At 37.3% G+C, this 18087-nt stretch overlaps 1 long non-coding RNA gene across 1 annotated transcript in view; it reads left to right on the top strand.

Annotated features, from left to right (window-relative positions):
* LOC137229038 (uncharacterized) overlaps positions 1 to 18087 on the top strand; it is a 258826-nt gene that overhangs the window by 4502 nt on the left and 236237 nt on the right. Inside the window, exon 2 of the long non-coding RNA XR_010945509.1 lies at positions 706 to 784. This is a non-coding gene — a long non-coding RNA (uncharacterized lncRNA). The remainder of the gene's footprint in view (positions 1 to 705; positions 785 to 18087) is intronic.

Below are 18087 nucleotides of genomic sequence, written 5' to 3'. Positions count from 1 at the left end.
ACAACAGCCCTATTAAGTGAGAACCAAAAAATCCGTTTTATACTTATGGGTATTGAGGCACAGAGAAGTTGTGATGTGGCCAGAATCACAGTGCTAAGAAGTGGTGGAGCTATTAGATCCTAAGGGCTCTCTTAAAGGATAAGAAACAAACCATATCAACGTGTGAAGAGGCAGACAGTTGACACAAGAACGCCTGGAATCATTTCTTTCTAACACTACTAAACATACACACATGTAGGAAAATGGCAAAAACACATAAATGTAGATAGACATGCAGAGGGCAAAGCCATAGAATGAAGAAGAAAACAACCTTAGGATTGACTTAGCTCTCTGGAGGGAAACGCTCCACAACTCTAGTGAGAAGCATTGTAGTTAAAACTATGCCTTTACCTACATATCAGGTCATATCTATGATTAGTTGATTACATTTGGCTTCACAGGAAATCAAGTTAGAAGCAGATTTTATAGTATGTGATTCCATTTGTCTCAAGCAAATGAAACCTAAAAGTTCCATTCGGGATCCACATGCTATAAGTTAAATCACAAATACCTGAATCCTTAAGTTTGCTGTGGAGTTGACCATTCAGTAACTAGGCAGAATGGATCAATAAGACTGACCTTTCTATATCTATGTCCAGGTGAGGGATTGTTAAATGGCTGATATCTGAAGGACCGATTTCAAAGGCACTTTCCTTTTGACTTTAGGAAGGAACAGCTAATTGGCCGGCCATGAAGAACTGAGGAGGCCGACCTACACCTCAAGTCTCTATGATGTCTTTTCAAGGTATGTAAAAAGCTTTGGCTCTACCTGAGTTCAAACTCAGGCTCTGCTACTTACCAGTTGAGGGGTCCTGGAAAATTACTTGCAGACATGGTCTTTCCCCATTTAGAATTTACATCCTAGGTGGTAGCTTCTTTAGCTTCCATCAGTCCACCAGAATAAAACTTCTAAATTTTTCTGGAGCAAATATTTGGGACTGACTGTGTTTCCAGACTTTAATGTACGTTCAAATCTATGTTAAGCTTGTTGAAATGCAGATTCTTATTCATTTGGCCTGCCTAGGACCTGAGATTCTGCTTTTTTAACAAGCTCCCGGGTGATATCAACATTGCTGGTCTGGAGACCACATTTTAAGAATTGAGGGTTTTAATGAAATGTAAGGGAAAATATCTGAGTTTCTGAAAATTCATCCAGCCAACAAAACTGTGTGACTAGTCCATAACTTGTTGTGGTTCTTTTAACATTGTAGGAGAGAAAAAACTTTCCATCTGCTCTCCTAGGTTCAATAGCTAGGTCTATAAAATAAATTTGTAACAGGCAGATTAATAGCATTAAAGGTAAACAAATTTATTAATTTTTATTGTAACACACTGGGGCATCACAGAAAAAAAAAGTGAACACCCCAAACAGCAGTGAGATCTGAGAGCTTATATACTGTCTTAATAGGGGAAGGTGGGAGACATAGGCAACCTAGGGGAGAGTAAATGAGTTTTTAGAATGATAAATGGGCTCTTAGAAGAATAGATGGGAGATATGATGATAGTTTGTGACAAAGTTTATCTGGGTTTGGAGTTGACATCTAGTGTCTTCCCAGGTGATAAGAGTCAATCCTTGGGAGGGGGTTTATGACAATTGCATTCCTTTTGGAGGATCTGTCTTTAGGCAGGTAAAGGGAAGTTCAGAGAAAGCTCTTGCCATTTTTCATGTGTTCAGCTCACAATAATATAACAAAGCGGCATATTTTGGGGTGGCATGTCCAGAACTCCTTCAACAGCCATATTAAATTCAAATGTTTGCTTCTCATTGTTGGAAGTTTTCCTCTGAAATGTTCTTGCTCCTTAATCATTAGGAGGCTTAGCTCTTCTTAGAGGGATTTATAACAACTCACATTCACATCTTCATTAATATTATGAGTACTGTATACTCAATGATTGGTTCTGGACTTTGAGAGGAATTACAATCCCAATAAAAGATTTCTTGGATCTTTTATCATGACAAAATGCTTGGACAAATAAAAATGAGAAAAATTGTAATTGTAAAATAACTAAAATCTCTAGATCTCATTGTAAAGCAATTAATAATGAATAGAGAAATGGTTACGTAAAATTCAAATGCTAATAATGATAAGTACTTAATCTACCATAAAGTAAAAGCCCAGCCAAAAAAAAGACCCATCTTGCACCAGAATACATGTTCAAAAATCAATATTTGCATGCCCAAGACTTGTTTGAGAAGGCAATTATGGTCTCACAAGTAAATCATAAGAATTTTTAAAATTTAGTAAATGCTGTATTTATGTGACAGACAAGAACCACTCTGAAGGAATTATTATGGTTTGGGAAATGATATGCAATTTCAAAATCATCTAAATCATTTCAATTGCCTGTATTTACATTTATATAATGGGTATTTATAATGGTGATTATTTTAGAACTTACCTTGTTTTCCTGGATCTCACATTGGTTTCTATGGGAACGAGAATGGCTCTAAAGAGGAGCATTTTAAGAACTCTTTTCACATTCAGTGACTGCTAACTGAACTGCAAATTCTGTTTACCTGTTAAATGGTTTTTAACTCTTAAATTTTAACACAGAAATAAAAGTTGGGCATTTAGCTTCATAAATCATTTTAAATAATAAAAACTGTTTTTATGAAACATCTGGCACATTGAAACATTTGAAAACAAAATAACTAGCTTTAGGAGCTAATAATCTGTTCACGTTATTAAATTCATTAGTGATTAATCCATATTAGCCTTATGCTTGCTCTTGGAAAATTGTGTAAAGAAAACTTCATCTGATATATTGTTGTAATACATTTTCTCTGTTATTTCTGTGTATTATGTGTGTGTATATATTTTTTCCTTATCTTTGAAAAAATCCCTTTAAAAAGCAGTGTAAAATGTTCTATGTTTAAAGTTTCCCATTACCAATGCCTCACCCATCCTCTGCTATTATCTACCCTCGTACTGTGTTGTACCTTTACTATGCTCTTACACCAGCTGGAACTTATTTTTACTATTTTTTGAAACAAGCTCATAAGTCTTCGAATTTCAGTTTTTCTTTTTCTTGGAATAGATTCTTAGATCATAAAAAGCTCAATGTCTAACTTATGTATTACATTTGTGCAGTTTACTGTGTTTAATATTTCCCCACATTTCATGTTTTCCCATAAACTTTATTTTTTTAATTCCCTGGAGAAATGATAGTTCAGTATATTTTTATTTAAATCCCTCTCAAAGTAATTAAAAGCCACTAAAAATAAGAGAAGCTTATTTCAGAAGAGAGTGCTAAAACTAAATTTTTGTTATACCCAAACTGTAAAAGATACCGGTTGAAAACACATGGCATCCCATAACCAGCTTATGTAATAGCTACTCTGGTTATTGTTGACATATAATCTGTGTCTTGAATCCAAAAAGTACAAGTTGATGGCAGAATGCCAGACAGGGTGAAATAAGTGAGAGTGTTTTTTTGTTTTCTGTTTTTTTTTTGCGGTACGCGGGCCTCTCACTGTTGTGGCCTCTCCCGTTGTGGAGCACAGGCTCTGGACGCGCAGGCTCAGCGGCCATGGCTCACGGGCCCAGCCGCTCCGCGGCATGTGGGATCTTCCCGGACCGGGGCACGAACCCGTGTCCTCTGCATCGGCAGGCAGACTCTCAACCACTGTGCCACCAGGGAAGCCCCAGTGAGAGTGTTTTTTAATCTTTCCTGGATTGGTGGATTTCTGCCTGCTATCAGTGTGGCCTTGGTCAGGATTGCTAGAGACTAGTGAGAGTTCCAGAAGTGAAGCTACCAGCATGTGTGACCAGGAAACCATCATATAACTCACTGACTTGGTATAAACTCCAAGAAGTTGTTGTTTTCTTTCTTAAAAGTATTTTTCATTCAGATTTAATTTTATGAAATAAATTAAGGATTACTACATGTTGAAAGAGTGAAGACAAATAAATGGGAAACATATAACTAGATGTTTTGTGGAAATGATTAATAGATTGGCTCTTCTATCAATATTTTTTAAAAGTTGACTTTGAAGGGGAGCAGAAAACAAGCTGAAAAGTAAAAGCAAGTATTATGTTAATCATCAGAAGAGAATATTTATCTTGAAAAGTATCTGAATCTGAAGGTAGGGAATATGATTGTCCATCAAGGCTACTCAAAATGAGGTCCATGGACCAGTGCCCATCTGAGACAAGATAAATACAGAAAATGAGTGTAAATTTGAAAATCTTAGAGCAGTTGACATTACTACTTCACCCAACCCTGTGATTTTGTATTTTACAAAACTCAGTCCATGGCATTTGGTGATTTAAAAAATTTTCGCTTTACTACAATTAGTTTGAGATGCATTGATCTAGCATAAATTACTGTAAACAAACAAACAAAAAGAATGCCATTTGAACTTCATAGTATTGAAAACAATTTAACCTGTGTGATTCTGTTTGAAAAACAGCTGGGAAATGAAAGGTTTTTATCCCTGAAAGATTTCTTTCTAGCCCTATAACCATATATTTACTTTCATTAAGATTACAGTAAAGGAGGCTGAAGCGGATATTCTCTCCTTTTGCAGATGTAAAAAGAGAAGGGCAAACGGCTTAAATGAGATATCCAACATTACACAATTATCATCAAAATTTTAAACTCAAGTGAAGAGCATTGCACAGAACTTATTTAATATTCTGGTGAATAAAAATACTCTAGTTGTTTATGACAGTGAATCGGATATATTTGCAATGTCACATGGTAGACGGCAGTGCTTTGTCTTCAGGTTTCAGAAGGAAAAGCATTATGTTACAGTGGTTCAATGGATGGTTAGTGAAAGTACACATACTAATAATCAAGATGAAGAGTTTGAAGGACTTCAATATGGAAAAATAAAATTAAACAGAGAATATAGAAAGATTAAGGGAGGAACACATGTATAGTTTGGCTAGGAACAGACAGAGCAGAAATGTAAGTCCACACTTCTCTGAAAGGTATAAAATCCCCAAAGAGAAAGGGCTTGCTACCTTGGACTACCAATAGGGAAAATAAAATGAAAGTATGAAAGGGAAAGTTTAGACAAACAGTGAGAATTTTTGTTAATTGTTAAGAGTATTAGGTTAGTTGAGTAGGCTCCCAAAGGAATCTCTGAGGACATTTAAAACCTCATTGAACAAAGCCGTGGACACTGTATTGTGTAGAGCAAGACTTCAATGGCAAGGAGGATGGACTGGATCAACTGTGAGGTCTTTTCCAGCTCTAATTTCTACTATTCCATAGCTCTGGGAAGAATAGTTGCTAAATTGCTTGATTAACCCAGGAAAAAATAAAACTCAACACAAGAATAAAGCCCCAGACAAAACAGTGAAGTCAGCCAAAATTGAAACACACCCTTCCAAAGAGACAAAAAAAAAAAAAAAAAGAACCTAAATCTTGCATCGTACCCCAAGGTGGACAAATTTAGGCTTTGGCAACTTGCCCAGCAGAATAAGTTCCAGAGACAGGACCCTTCAGTGAGCAAGACCAACCAACAGGTTGGGAGAGTTCAACTTCTCAGACAGACTTGCAAAACCTCCCAGGTGACCTTAATACTAGAAAAAATTTAGTAAATTGAAAAGGGAGGGCTTCCCTGGTGGTGCAGTGGTTAAGACTCCGCCTGCCAGTGCAGGGGACCTGGGTTTGAGCCCTGGGCTGGGAAGATCCCACATGCCACGGAGTAACAAAACCCGTGCACCACAACTACTGAGCCTGCGCTCTAGAGCCCGTGAGCCACAGCTACTGAAGCCTGCGTGCCTAGAGCCCGTGCTCCACAACAAGAGAAGCCACTGCAATGATGAAGCCTGCATAACGCAATGAAGAGTAGTCCCTGCTCCCCACAACTAGAGAAAGCCCATGCGCAGCAGCGAGGACCCAACACAGCCAAAAATAAATAAATTTATTTTTTAAAAATTGAAAAGGGAAAGAAATCTATAAAAGTGCCTGGTCGATGAGTGAACTAATTCATTTATTCATCGTACAAGGATATGAGTGCCTACTATAGGCCAGCCAGTGCTCTAGGATAGGGTACATCAGTGAACAAAACAGACAAGATCTCTGCTTTCGTGGCTTTTACGTTCTAGTGTGAGGAACGATAAACAACATAGGATGATATAAATTAAAGGGTGGTAGGTGCTAAGGAGGATAAAAAGCAGGGTAAAGAAAATGAGGGGCAAGGGTGGAATCCAGGAAGCTTACTGTATTTAATGTGCAATCCGGGTAGAACTCAGGGAGGAAACACGTCGGAGCAAGACTTGAAGGAAGTAAAAGGAGGTAGCCAAGTGGATATTGGGGGAAGAGCGTTCTAGTCCAAGAGAACCTAAAGCACAGCTGGAAGGTTGGAGCAAACTTTGTGTGTCTGAGTAGCAGGAAGGAGGCCAGTGTGGCTGGAGGGGAGTAAGCTTAAGGAAGACTACTACAGTGAGGTCTGGGAGGCCTTGGAGGTTGCTATTAGGACCTCATCTCTTACTCTGAGTAAACTACACATGCTATCTTGCTTCAAGAATCCTAGGAACTCAGTGAAGAAACTAATTCATACCAGGTGTCAGCCTCCCTGGGAAACCACTCCACCCACACATCAGCACTGTTTCTGCATGCTCCTTCAGTCTATAAGTTTTAATCATGTCAGCATTATGCAGCATTGTGGGCCCTTAATGTATAAATATGTCCTAGAATTTTACTAAGAATGAGGAATGCTCATCAATATTGGAACTCTAGATATTTGCTTCCATTTATTCTTAGACCAGCAATAGAAAAATCCAGACAAAATTTTATCTGTGACTTTTATATGATGTTTGTACATATATGAAATATGTATTCTGTCACAGAAAATAAACCCCTAATAGCAATTCTATTATGGGCTCATGCTCTATGAAACTTGATCTTTACTAGGGGCTTGATAAATATTTAAAGATAGGGAGGAGCTTAAAAATCAGTTTGGAAGACAAAAATGGATCTGCTTATAAGAAATAAAGGCAATATTAAAGGAATTATTAGATGTTTTCAGATATTTGAAAAAATGGTAATAAAATTAGAGGTTAAGTTAGAAAAGCACTGTTAATATTCATTCATTAACTGGAAAAAAATGTGTTGAGTGCCTGCTCTGTGCCAGGCAAGTTTTCTAGACCCTGTGGATACCAGAGCGAACAATACACGAAAGCCTGGGATCTGTTACTCCATTAAAATGCTCCTCAGGCAGTTTACCAGATCATTCTTGTATAACAGTATGTAGTTGAGAACGTGGGTTGGAGGCCTATCTGCAACCCAGCATCACCTGTTAAGATGGGACATGGTCAGGAAAGGATGCTTTTTGACTTCTCTTCATTTAGCCCTCCACTCTTTGAAAATCCTTAGGCAGAGATTACTACGTGCTGAAGGCACAGGAACTTTAGAGAGGGAAAAGAGCACAGCATTTGAGTAAGAGCTGTGTTCTCTAATATCATAGCCGCCAGCCACAGGTGACTATTGAGCAGTTGAAATGTGACTAGTCCGAATTGAGATGTGCTCTAAGTATAAAGTACACTGGATTTTGATGACTCAGTTTGGAAAAGAGAATGCAAACTATCTTAAAATTCTTATATTGATTGCATGTTGAAATGCTAATATTTTTAATACACTGTGTTAAATAAATTATATTATTATTAGTTAATTTTGTTTCTTTTTACTTTTTTATGTGGCTGCTAGAAAATTTAAACATATATGTGGCTTAATTCCACCAGATGAGGGGATCTGCATTTGATTGATAGAATAATAGCTGATTCTTATTGAATATTCAACTCATTAAGTGGCAAGCTGTCTTCCAAGCACATTACTTGTATTTAAATATTTAATCCTCATAATAACCTTGTAAGGAATCATTTCTCCAGATGAATAATTTGAGGCACAGAAAGGTCAAGAAACTTGCCAAAGACTACAAGTCTAGTGAGTGGAAGAGCAATGAGGCTTTAAAGTTGTAACTAACCCAGTGGCTTTCAAACCTGAGTGTTTATCAGAATCACCTTCAGGGCTTGTTAAAACAAAATCCTGAGCCTGACCTCCAGAGGTCTGCTCCTTTGATCTGGGGTGTAACCTAAGAATGTGTGTCTCTAACAAATTTCCAGGTGATGTTGATGCTGGTGATTTGCAAACCACATTTTGAGACCTACGGGTTTAATCAGTCTTAAAGTTCTCAGCCTTTTTGAACCATAGTTTCTTTACCATAAATGTGGAGATTTCATATACCTACCTCACATACCATAAAATTTACCATTTCAAAGTGTACAACTCACAGGTTTTTAGTATAGTCACAGTTTTGCAACTATCATCACTATCTAATTCCAGAACATTTACATCACTCCAAAAAGAAACCCAATACCCATTAGCATTCACTCTCCATTTCCCCTTCCACCAGGCCCTGGCAACCACTAATCTACTTTCTCTATGGATTTGCCTAATTTAGACATTTCATACAAGTGGAGTCATATAATATATGGTCTTTGGTGTGACTTCTTTCCCTTAGTATAATGTTTTCAAGGTTCATCCATGTTATAGCATGTATCAGTATTTCTTACTGTTTTATGGTCAAAAAATATAAAATTGTGTGAGCACAATACATTGTGTTTATCCATTCATTGGTTGATGCCCATTTGGGTTTTTCATTTTTTGGGTATTATAAATTTATGTGGATTTGTTTCCATTTCTCTTAGGATGTAACTAGGAGTGGATTCGGTAGGAGTGGAATTGCTGACTCATATAGTAGCTCTATGTTTAACTTTTTGAGGAACTATCAAACTGTTTCCAAAGCATGGTACCATTTTACATTCCCATCAGCAATGTTTGAGGGTTCCAGTTTCTTCACAATCTTGGCAGCACTTGTCATCCTCTGTCATTTTGATTATAGCCATTCTAATGGTTTTGATGTAGTATCTCATTGTGCTTTTGATTTGCATTTCCCTAATGACTAATAATATTGTTCATTTTTCAACTGCTTATGAGCCATTTGAATATCTTCCTTGGATAAATGTCTATTCAAATCCTTTGCCCAATTTTAAATTGAGTTGTCTTTTTTCCCCTTTTTTTAGCTATTCAGATTAGACATTTATTGGTTAGTAAGGTCTTGTTTAAAAATTTTATTGTGGAGCATAGTTGATTAACAATGCTGTGTTAGTTTCAAGTGTACAGCAAAGTGATTCAGTTATACATATACATGTATCTATTCTTTTTAAATTCTTTTCCCATTTAGGTTATTACAGAATATTGAGCAGAGTTCCCTGTGCTATACAGTAGGTCCTTGTTGGTTATCTATTTTAAATATAGCAGTGTGTACATGTCAATCAAAACTCCCAGTCTATCCCCCCCACCCACCCTTCCTCCCTGGTAACCATAAATTGCTTCTCTAAGTCTGTGAGTCTGTTTCTCTTTGTAAATAAGTTCATTTGTATCATTTTTAACTAGATTCTGCATATAAGAAATACCATGTGATATTTATCTTTCTCTGTCTGACTTGCTTCACTTAGCATGATAATCTCCAAGTCCATCCATGTTGCCACAAATTGCATTATTTCATTCTTTTTAATGGCTGAGTAATATTCCATTGTATATATGTACCACATCTTCTTTATCCATTCATTTGTCAGTGGACATTTAGGTTGCTTCCATGTCTTGTCTATGGTAAACAGCGCTGCAATGAATATTGGGGTGCATGTATTCCTTTTTTTTTTGATATACAAAGAGAACTTTTATTTTTTAGTTTTATTTATTTTTAAAAACTTCATTGGAATATAATTGCTTTACAATGTTGTGTTAGTTTCTGCTTTATAACAAAGTGAATCAGCTATACATATACATATATTCCCATATCTCCTCCCTCTTGCATCACCCTCCCACCCTCCCTCTCCCAACCCTGTAGGTGGACACAAAGCACTGAGCTGATCTCCTTGCGCTATGCATCTGCTTTCCCCTAGCTATCTATTTTAAATTTTGTGGTGTATATATGTCCATGCCACTCTGTCACTTTGTACCAGCTTACTCTTCCCCTTTCCCGTGTCCTCAAGTCCATTCTCTATGTCTGCATCTTTATTCCTGTCCTGTACCTAGGTTCTTCAGAAACTTTTTTTTTTTTTTTTAGAATCCATATACATGTGTTAGCATATGGTATTTGTTTTTCTCTTTCTGACTTACTTCACTCTGTATGACAGTCTCTAGGTCCATCCACCTCACTACAAATAACTCAGTTTTGTTTCTTTTTATGGCTGAGTAATATTCCATTGCATATATGTGCCACATCTTCTTTATGCATTCATCTGTTGATGGACACTTAGGATGCTTCCATATCCTGGCTATTGTAAATAGAGCTGCGATGAACATTGTGTTACATGACTCTTTTTGAATTATGGTATTCTCATGGTATATGCCCAGTAGTGGGATTGCTGAGTCCTATGCTAGTTCTATTTTTAGTTTTTTTAGGAACCTCTATGCTGTTCTCCATAGTGGCTGTATCAGGTTACATTCCCACCAACAGTGCAAGAGGGTTCCCTTTTCTCCACACCCTCTCCAGCATTTATTGTTTTCAGATTCTTTGATGATGGCCATTCTGACTGGAGTGAGGTGATACCTCATTGTAGTTTGATTTGCATTTCTCTAATGATTAGTGATGTTGAGCATCCTTTCATGTGTTTGTTGGTAATCTGTATATCTTTGGGAAAATGTCTATTTAAGTCTTCTGCCCATTTTTGGATTGGGTTGTTTGGTTTTTTGATATTGAGGTGCATGAGCTGCTTGTAACTTTTGGAGATTAATCCTTTGTCAGTTGCTTCGTTTGCAAATATTTTCTCCCATTCTGAGGGTTCTCTTTTCGCCTTGTGTATGGTTTCTTTTGCTGTACAAAAGCTTTTAAGTTTCATTACATCCCATATATTTATATTTGTTTTTATTGCCATTTCTCTAGAAGGTGGGTCAAAAAGGATCTTGCTGTGATTTATGTCATAGACTGTTCTGCCTATGTTTTCCTCTAAGAGTTTGATAGTTTCTGGCCTTCCATTTAGGTCTTTAATCCATTTTGAGTTTATTTTTGTGTGTGGTGTTAGGGAGTGTTCTAACTTCATTCCTTTACCTGTAGCTGTCCAGTTTTCCCAACACCACTTATTGAAGAGGCTGTCTTTTCTCCATTGTATATTCTTGCCTCCTTTATCACAACTAAGGTGACCATATGTGCATGGGTTTATCTCTGGACTTTCTGTCCTATTCCATTGATCTATCTTTCTGTTTTTGTGCCAGTACCATACTATCTTGATTACTGTAGCTTTGTAGTATAATCTGAAGCCCAGAAGCATGATTCGTCCAGCTCCATTTTTCTTTCTCAAGACTGCTTTGGCTATTCGGGGTCTTCTGTATTTCCATACAAATTGAAATTTTTTGTTCTAGACCTGTGAAAAATGCCATTGGTAGTTTGATAGGGATTGCATCGAATCTGTAGACAGCTTTGGGTAGTATAGTCATTTTAACAGTGTTGATTCTTCCAATCCAAGAACATGGTATATCTCTCCATCTGTTTGTATCATCTTTAATTTCTTTCATCAGTATCTTATAGTTTTCTGCATACAGATGTTTTGTATCCTTAGGTTGGTTTATTCCTAGTTATTTTATTCTTTTTGTTGCAGTGGTAAATGGGAATTTTTCATTAATTTCTTACAGATTTTTCATCATTAGTGAATAGGAATGCAAGAGATTTCTGTGCATTAATTTTGTATCCTGCTACTTTACCAAATTCATTGATTAGCTCTGGTAGTTTTCTGATAGCATCTTTGGGATGCTGTAGGTATAGTATCATGTCATCTGCAAACAGTGGCAGTTTACTTCTTCTTTTCAATTTGGATTCCCTTTATTTCTTTTTCATCTCTGATTGCTGTGGCTAAAACTTCCAAAACTATGTTGAATAATAGTGGTAAGAATGGACAACCCTGTCTTGTTTCTGATCTTAGTGGAAATGGTTTCAGTTTTTCCCCATTGAGAATGATGTTGGCTGTGAATTTGTCATATATGGCCTTTATTATGTTGAGGGAAGTTCCCTCTATGCCTGCTTTCTGGAGGGTCTTTATCAAAAATGAAGTTTTTGAATTTTGTTGAAAGCTTTCTCTGCATCTGTTGGTATGATCATATGGTTTTTCTCCTTCAGTTTGTTAATATGGTTTATCACACTGATTGATTTGCATATATTGAAGAATCCTTGCATTCCTGGGTTAAACCCCACCTGATCATGGTGTATGATCCTTTTAATGTGCTGTTGGATTCTGTTTGCTAGTATTTTGTTGAGGATTTTTGCATCTCTGTTCATCAGTGATATTGGTCTGTAGTTTTCTTTCTTCGTGACATCTTTGTCTGGTTTTGGTATCAGGGTGATAGTGGCCTCGTAGAATGAGTTTGGGAGTGTTCCTCCCTCTGCTGTATTTTGGAAGAGTTTGAGAAGGATAGGTGTTAGCTCTTCTGTAAATGTCTGATAGAATTCACCTGTGAAGCCATCTAGTCCTGGGCTTTTGTTTGTTGGAAGATTTTTAATCACAGTTTCAGTGGTTGTTATTTGTCTGTTTATATTTTCTATTTCTTTCTGGTTCAGTCTTGGAATGTTGTGCTTTTCTAAGAATTTGTCCATTTTTTCCAGGTTGTCCATTTTATTGGCATAGAGTTGCTTGTAGTAATCTCTCATGATCTTTTGTATTTCTGCAGTGTCAGTTGTTACTTCTCCTTTTTCATTTCTAATTCTTTTGATTTGAGTCTTCTCCCTTTTTTTCTTGATGAGTCTTGCTAAAGGATTATCAGTTTTGTCTGTCTTCTCAAAGAACCAGCTTTTAGTTTTATTGATCTTTGCTGTCATTTACTTCATTTCTTTTTTATTCATTTCTGATCTGATCTTTATGGTTTCTTTCATTCTGCTAACTTTGGGTTTTGTTTGTTCTTCTTTCTCTAGTTCCTTTAGGTGTAAGGTTACGTTGTTTATTTGAGATGTATCTTGTTTCTTGAGGTAGGATCGTATTGCTATAAACTTCCCTCTTAGAACTGGTTTTGCTGCATCCCATAGGTTTTGGGTCGTCATGTTTTCATCGTCATTTGTTTCTAGGTATTTTTTGATTTCCTCTTTGATTTCTTCAATGATCTCTTCGTTATTTATTAGTGTATTAGTGTTTAGCCTCCATGTATTTTTATTTTTTACAGTTTTTTTCCTGTAATTGACATCTAATCTCATAGCATTGTGGTCGGAAAAGGTACTTGATATGATTTTAATTTTCTTAAATTTACCAAGGCTTGATTTGTGACCCAAGATATGATCTGTCATGGAGAATGTTCCATGAGAACTTGAGAAGGAAGTGTATTCTGTTGTTTTGGGATGGAATGTCCTAGAAATATCAATTAAGTCCATGTTGTTTAATGTTTCATTTAAAGCTTGTGTTTCCTTATTTATTTTCATTTTGAATGATCTGTCCATTGGTGAACGTGGGGTGTTAAAGTCCCCTGCTATCATTGTGTTACTGTTGATTTCCCCTTTTATGGCTGTTAGCTTTTGCCTTATGTATTGAGGTGCTCCTATGTTGGGTGCATAAATATTTACAATTGTTATATCTTCTTCCTGGATTGATCCCTTGATCTTTATGTAGTATCCTTCTTTGTCTCTTGGAATAGTCTTTATTTTAAAGTCTATTTTGTCTGATATGAGAATTGCTGCTCCAGCTTTCTTTGATTTAGATTTCCATGGAATATCTTTTTCCATCCCCTCACTTTCAGTCTGTATGTGTCCCTAGGTCTGAAGTGGGTCTCTTGTAGACAGCATATATACAGGTCTTGTTTTTGTATCCATTCAGCTAGTCTGTGTCTTTTGGTTGGAGCATTTAATCCATTTACATTTAAGGTAATTATCGATATGTATGTTCCCATTACCATTTTCTTAATTGTTTTAGCTTTGTTATTGAAGGTCTTTTCCTTCTGTTGTGTTTCCTGCCTAGAGAAGTTCCTTTAGCAGTTGTTGTAAACCTGGTTTGGTGGTGCTGAATTCTCTTAGCTTTTGCTTGTCTGTAAAATTTTTAATTCTCTGTTGAATCTGAATGAGATCCTTGTAGGGTAGAGTAATCTTGGTTGTAGGTTTTTCCCTTTCATCACTTTAAATATGTCCTGCTATTCCCTTCTGGCTTGCAGAGTTTCTTCTGAAAGATCAGCTGTTAACCTTCTGTAGATTCCCTTGTATGTTATTTGTTGCTTTTCCCTTGCTACTTTTCATATTTTTTCTTTGTATTCAATTTTCGATAGTTTGATTAATATGTGTCTTGCCGTGTTTCTCCTTGCATTTATCCTGTATGGGACTCTCTGCGCTTCCTGGACTTGATTCACTATTACCTTTCCCATGTTAGGGAAGTTTTCAACTATAATCTCTTCAAATATTTTCTCAGTCCCTTTCTTTTTCTCTTCTTCTTCTGGGACCCCTGTAATTCCAATGTTGGTGCGTTTAATGTTGTCCCAGAGGTCTCTGAGACTGTCCTCAGTTCTTTCCATTCTCTTTTCTTTATTCTGCTCTATGGTAGTTATTTCCACTAGTTTATCTTCCTGGTCAGTTATCCATTCTTCTGCCTCAGTTATTCTGCTATTGATTCCTTCTAGAGAAGTTTTTAATTTCATTTATTGTGTTGTTCATCATTGTTTGTTTGCTCTTTAGTTCTTCTAAGTCGTTGTTAAACATTTCTTATATTTTCTCCATTCTATTTCCAAGAATTTGGATCATCTTTAGTATCATTACTCTGAATTCTTTTTCAGGTAGACTGCCTATTTCCTCTTCATTTGTTTGGTCTGGTGGGTTTTTACCTTGCTCCTTCATCTGCTGTGTATTTCTCTGTCTTCTCATTTTGCTTAACTTACTGTGTTTTGGGTCTCCTTTTCACAGCCTGCAGTTTCATAGTTCCCATTGTTTTTGGTTTCTGCCCCCAGTGGCTAAGGTTAGTTCAGTGGGTTGTTTCGGATTCCTGGTGGAGAGACTGGTTCCTGTGTTCTGGTGGATGAGCCTGGATTTTGTCTTTCTGGTGGACAGGACCATGTCCGGTGGTGTGTTTTGGGGTGTCTGTGAACTTATTATGATTTTAGGCAGCTTGTCTGCTAATGGGTGAGGTTGCATTTCTGTCTTGCTAGTTGTCTGGCATAGGGTGTCGAGCACTGTAGCTTGCTTGTCGTTGAGTGGAGCTGGGTCTTAGCATTGAGATGGAGATCTCTGGGAGAGCTTTCGCTGTTTGATATTACATGGAGCTGGGTAGTCTCTGGTGGACCAATGTTCTTAACTCGGCTCTCCCACCTCAGAGGCTCAGTTCTGATGCCCAGCCGGAGCACCAAGACCCTGTCAGCCACACGGCTCATAAGAAAAGGGAGAAAAAAAAAAGAAAGAAAGAAAAAAATAAAATTATTAAAATAAAAACATTATTAAAAATTTAAAAAAATGTAATAAAAAAATAGAAAGAGAGCAACCAAACCTAAAAACAAATACACCAATGATAATAAGCACTAAAAACTAGACTAAAAAAATATATATGGACAGACAGAACCCTAGGACAATTGGTTAAAGCAAAACTATATAGATAAAATCACACAAAGAAGCATACACATACACACTCACAAAAAGAGAAAAAAAAATATATATATATATATTTAAAAAAAAGGAAGAGAGCAACCAAATCAATAAACAACTCTACCAATGATAATAACTCTAAATACTAAACTAATATAAACATAAAAGCAGAAACAAATTAGACACAGAAATCAAACCCCATGTCTACAGTTGGTCCCAAAGTCCATTGCCTCAAGTTTGGGGTGATTTGTTGTCTATTCAGGTATTCCACAGATGCAGCGTACATCAAGATGATTGTGAAGATTTAATCCACTGCTCCTGAGGCTTCTGGGAGAAATTTCCCTTTCTCTTCTTTGTTCTCACATGTCCTGTGGTTCAGCTTTGGATTTGGCCCCCACTCTGTGTGTAGGTCACCTTAGGGCATCTGTTCCCCGCCCAGACATGATGGGGTTAAAATAGCAGCTGATTAAAGGGCTATGGCTCACTCATACTGTGGGGAGAGAGGGGTACGTAATGCAGGGTGAGCCTGTGGCAGCAGAGACCATCATGACTTTGCAGCAGCCTGAGGAGTGCTCTGTGTTCTCCGGGGGAAATTGTCCCTGGATCACGGGACCCTGGCAGTGGTGGGCTTCACAGGCTCCTGGGAGGGGTGGTGTGGATAGTGTCCTTGCTTGCACAGAGGCTTCTTAGTGGCTGCAGCAGCTGCCTTAACGTTTCATGCCCGTCTCTGGTGTCCCGCTGATAGCCATGGCTTTCGCCCATCCCTGGAGCTCATTTAGGCCATGCTCTGAATCCCCTCTCCTCGCACACCCTGAAGCAGTGGTCTCTTGACTCTTAGGCAGTTCCAGGCTTTTTCCCAGACTCCCTCCTGGCTAGCTGTGGTGTACTACCTCTGTTCAGGCTGTGTTCATGCAGCCAAGCGGGTGCATGTATTCTTTCAAACCATGTTTTTCTCTGCATATATGCCCAGGAGTGGGATTGCTGAGTCATATGGTAGCTCTATTTTTAGTTCTGTAAGGAACTCCATAGTATTCTCCATAGTGGCTGTACCAATTTACCTTCCCACCAACAGTGTAGGAGGGTTCCCTTTTCTCCACACCCTCTCCAGCATTTATTGTTTGTAGATTTTTTTGATGATGGCCATTCTGACTGGTGTGAGATGACATCTCATCATAGTTTTGATTTGCCTTTCTCCAATAATTAGTGATATTGAGCGTTGTTTCATGTGCCTCTTGGCTATCTGTATGTCTTCATTGGAGAAATGTCTGTTTATGTCTTCTGCCCATTTTTTTGATTGGGTTTTTTTTTTTTTTTGGATATTTAGCCACATGAACTGTTTGTAAAGTTTGCAAACATCATTTGAGAATATTTTCTTCCATTCTGTGGGTTGTCTTTTCATTTTGTCTATGGTTTCGTTTGCTCTGCAAGAGCTTTTGAGTTTAACTAGGTCCCATTTGTTTAATTTTGTCTTTATTTCCCTTTCTCTAGGAGGTGGGTCAAAAAGGATCTTGCTGTGATTTATGTCATAGAGTGTTCTGGCTATGTTTTCCTCTAAGAGTTTGATAGTGTGTGGTCTTACATTTGGATCTTTAATGCATTTTGAGTTTATTTTTGTGTATGGTGTAAGGGAGTGTTCTAATTTCATTCTTTTACATGTTGCTATGCAGTTTTCCCAGAACCGCTTATTGAAGAGACTGTCTTTTCTCCATTGTATATTCTTGCCTTCTTTGTCATAGATTAGGTGACCATAGGTGTGTGGGTTTATCTCTAGGCTTTCTATGCTTTTCCATTGATCTGTATTTCTCTTTTTGTACCAGTACCATACTGTTTTGATGACTGTAGCTTTGCACTATAGTCTGAAGTCAGGGAGCCTGATTCCTCCAGCTCCATTTTTCTTTTTCAGATTGCTTTGGCTATTCAGGGTCTTTTGTGTCTCCATACAGATTTTAAGATTTTTTTTTTTCTAGCACTGAAAAATGCCATTGGTAATTTGATAGGAATTGCATTGAATCTGTAGATTGCCTTGGGTCATATAGTCATTTTGACCATATTGATTCTTCCAATCAAAGAACATGGTATATCTTTTCATGGTATATCTTTTCATCTTTGATTTCTTTCATCAGCGTCTTGTAGTTTTTGGAGTACAGGTCTTTTGTTTCCTTAGGTAGTTTTATTGCTAGGTATTTTATCCTTTTTGATGTGATGGTATGTGGGATTGTTTCTTTAATTTCTCTTTCTAATCTTTCACTATTAGTGTACAGACTTGCAACAGATTTCTGTGTGTTAATTTTGTATCCTGCCACTTTACTGAATTCATTGTTATCTCTAGTAGTTTTCTGGTGGCCTGTTTAGGATTGTCTACGTGTAGTGTCATGTCACCTGCAAACAGTGACAGTTTTACTTCTTCTTTTTCCAATTTGTGTTCCTTTTTCTTCTCTGATTGCCATGCCTAGGACCTCCAAAACTGTGTTGAATAATAGTGGCGAGAGTGGACATCC

This window comes from Pseudorca crassidens, chromosome 8 (genome assembly GCF_039906515.1).
Source record: "Pseudorca crassidens isolate mPseCra1 chromosome 8, mPseCra1.hap1, whole genome shotgun sequence".
Taxonomy (NCBI): domain Eukaryota; kingdom Metazoa; phylum Chordata; class Mammalia; order Artiodactyla; family Delphinidae; genus Pseudorca; species Pseudorca crassidens.
This window is presented reverse-complemented; position numbering and strand designations above follow the sequence as displayed.